Below are 4010 nucleotides of genomic sequence, written 5' to 3' on the forward strand. Positions count from 1 at the left end.
AGCCAGAGACTCAAATCCCTTGAACCAACGGCGCCCCGCGTGAAACACATCCTTTCAGGAGTGAGGCACCCTCGGGCCGAAAAGCCAAGTGAGTCGAGTGAGAGCGAACGCGTCAGGCGCCTGACTGAGAGGTGGATTTGGGCCCCGTGCCAAGAATCGCTAGCCCCAGTCAGTAGAGCCGGCGGTGCCACGCTTGGCGACGCCGTGGGGGGCCCAGGGAGCAACGCGCTCATCGGACCACAGAGGATAGTCGGAAGGAGAACCAGCGCCGGAATCCGCGTAGCGTAAGATAGACTTAAGATACCAATAAAGCATTTTAACATACCAGTACAAGATCCAACCCGTGCATTCTTACTTGTCGTCGGGGCAACATATAAATATTGTTGCAGCGAGCCTACCGACCGCTGAGCCAGCCCAGCTGCATCAGACGGAGAAGAACGGTTCGTTACATAGTTGCGGAGGTTCCACTTTTTTGGGGCTATATTGCCATATTGGTGCTTATGCCCAAGATGTGCGATCCTGCCACATTTCCTGGAGCGTGGATGCTATATAGGTGCGGTGGTTCGGTATACATGCCAGTGCTGGATAGGGAAGGGTTCTATATAAGTGCAGGTGCCATATAGTTGCGGAGGTTCCACTTTTATGGGGCTATATTGCCATATTGGTGCTTATGCCCAAGATGTGCGATCCTGCCACATTTCCTGCAGCGTGGATGCTATATAGGTGCGGTGGTTCAGTATACATGCCAGTGCTGGATAGGGAAGGGTTCTATATAAGTGCAGGTGCCATATAGTTGCGGAGGTTCCACTTTTTTGGGGCTATATTGCCATATTGGTGCTTATGCCCAAGATGTGCGATCCTGCCACATTTCCTGGAGCGTGGATGCTATATAGGTGCGGTGGTTCGGTATACATGCCAGTGCTGGATAGGGAAGGGTTCTATATAAGTGCAGGTGCCATATAGTTGCAGAGGTTCCACTTTTTTGGGGCTATATTGCCATATTGGTGCTTATGCCCAAGATGTGCGATCCTGCCACATTTCCTGGAGCGTGGGGGCTATATAGGTGCGGTGGTTCAGTATACATGCCAGTGCTGGATAGGGACGGGTTCTATATAAGTGCAGAAGCCATATAGTTGCGCAGGTTCCACTTTTTTGGGGCTATATTGCCATATTGGTGCTTATGCCCAAGATGTGCGATCCTGCCACATTTCCTGGAGCGTGGGGGCTATATAGGTGCGGTGGTTCAGGATACATGCCAGTGCTGGATAGGGAAGGGCTCTATATAAGTGCAGGTGCCATATAATTTCGGAGGTTCCACTTTTTTGGGTCTATATTGCCATATTGGTGCTTATGCCCAAAATATGCGATCCTGCCACATTTCCTGGAGCGTGGATGCTATAGGTGCGGTGGTTCAGTATACATGCCAGTGCTGGATAGGGACGGGTTCTATATAAGTGCAGAAGCCATATAGTTGCGGAGGTTCCACTTTTTTGGGCCTATATTGCCATATTGGTGCTTATGCCCAAGATGTGCGATCCTGCCACATTTCCTGCAGCGTGGATGCTATATAGGTGCGGTGGTTCAGTATACATGCCAGTGCTGGATAGGGACGGGTTCTATATAAGTGCAGAAGCCATATAGTTGCGGAGGTTCCACTTTTTTGGGGCTATATTGCCATATTGGTGCTTATGCCCAAGATGTGCGATCCTGCCACATTTCCTGGAGCGTGGGGCTATATAGGTGCGGTGGTTCAGTATACATGCCAGTGCTGGATAGGGAAGGGCTCTATATAAGTGCAGGTGCCATATAATTTCGGAGGTTCCACTTTTTTGGGTCTATATTGCCATATTGGTGCTTATGCCCAAGATGTGCGATCCTGCCACATTTCCTGCAGCGTGGATGCTATATAGGTGCGGTGGTTCAGTATACATGCCAGTGCTGGATAGGGACGGGTTCTATATAAGTGCAGAAGCCATATAGTTGCGGAGGTTCCACTTTTTTGGGGCTATATTGCCATATTGGTGCTAGTTCCCAAGATGTGCGATCCTGCCACATTTCCTGGAGCGTGGGGGCTATATAGGTGCGGTGGTTCAGTATACATGCATGCCAGTGCTGGATAGGGACGGGTTCTATATAAGTGCAGAAGCCATATAGTTGCGGAGGTTCCACTTTTTTGGGGCTATATTGCCATATTGGTGCTTATGCCCAAAATGTACGATCCTGCCACATTTCCTGGAGCGTGGATGCTATATAGGTGCGGTGGTTCAGTATACATGCCAGTGCTGGATAGGGAAGGGTTCTATATAAGTGCAGGTGCCATATAGTTGCGGAGGTTCCACTTTTTTGGGGCTATATTGCCATATTGGTGCTTATGCCCAAGATGTGCGATCCTGCCACATTTCCTGGAGCGTGGGGGCTATATAGGTGCGGTGGTTCAGTATACATGCCAGTGCTGGATAGGGACGGGTTCTATATAAGTGCAGAAGCCATATAGTTGCGTAGGTTCCACTTTTTTGGGGCTATATTGCCATATTGGTGCTTATGCCCAAGATGTGCGATCCTGCCACATTTCCTGGAGCGTGGGGGCTATATAGGTGCGGTGGTTCAGTATACATGCCAGTGCTGGATAGGGAAGGGCTCTATATAAGTGCAGGTGCCATATAATTTCGGAGGTTCCACTTTTTTGGGTCTATATTGCCATATTGGTGCTTATGCCCAAAATATGCGATCCTGCCACATTTCCTGGAGCGTGGATGCTATATAGGTGCGGTGGTTCAGTATACATGCCAGTGCTGGATAGGGACGGGTTCTATATAAGTGCAGAAGCCATATAGTTGCGGAGGTTCCACTTTTTTGGGGCTATATTGCCATATTGGTGCTTATGCCCAAGATGTGCGATCCTGCCACATTTCCTGCAGCGTGGATGCTATATAGGTGCGGTGGTTCAGTATACATGCCAGTGCTGGATAGGGAAGGGTTCTATATAAGTGCAGGTGCCATATAGTTGCGGAGGTTCCACTTTTTTGGGGCTATATTGCCATATTGGTGCTTATGCCCAAAATATACGATCCTGCCACATTTCCTGGAGCGTGGATGCTATATAGGTGCGGTGGTTCAGTATACATGCCAGTGCTGGATAGGGAAGGGCTCTATATAAGTGCAGGTGCCATATAATTTCGGAGGTTCCACTTTTTTGGGTCTATATTGCCATATTGGTGCTTATGCCCAAAATATGCGATCCTGCCACATTTCCTGGAGCGTGGATGCTATATAGGTGCGGTGGTTCAGTATACATGCCAGTGCTGGATAGGGACGGGTTCTATATAAGTGCAGAAGCCATATAGTTGCGGAGGTTCCACTTTTTTGGGGCTATATTGCCATATTGGTGCTTATGCCCAAGATGTGCGATCCTGCCACATTTCCTGCAGCGTGGATGCTATATAGGTGCGGTGGTTCAGTATACATGCCAGTGCTGGATAGGGAAGGGTTCTATATAAGTGCAGGTGCCATATAGTTGCGGAGGTTCCACTTTTTTGGGGCTATATTGCCATATTGGTGCTTATGCCCAAAATATACGATCCTGCCACATTTCCTGGAGCGTGGATGCTATATAGGTGCGGTGGTTCGGTATACATGCCAGTGCTGGATAGGGAAGGGTTCTATATAAGTGCAGGTGCCATATAATTTCGGAGGTTCCACTTTTTTGGGTCTATATTGCCATATTGGTGCTTATGCCCAAGATGTGCGATCCTGCCACATTTCCTGCAGCGTGGATGCTATATAGGTGCGGTGGTTCAGTATACATGCCAGTGCTGGATAGGGAAGGGTTCTATATAAGTGCAGGTGCCATATAATTTCGGAGGTTCCACTTTTTTGGGTCTATATTGCCATATTGGTGCTTATGCCCAAAATATGCGATCCTGCCACATTTCCTGGAGCGTGGATGCTATATAGGTGCGGTGGTTCAGTATACATGCCAGTGCTGGATAGGGACGGGTTCTATATAAGTG

The sequence above is a fragment of the Drosophila pseudoobscura genome, unplaced genomic scaffold (assembly GCF_009870125.1).
Source record: "Drosophila pseudoobscura strain MV-25-SWS-2005 unplaced genomic scaffold, UCI_Dpse_MV25 Unplacedtig00000018, whole genome shotgun sequence".
NCBI classification, from domain to species: Eukaryota; Metazoa; Arthropoda; class Insecta; order Diptera; family Drosophilidae; genus Drosophila; species Drosophila pseudoobscura.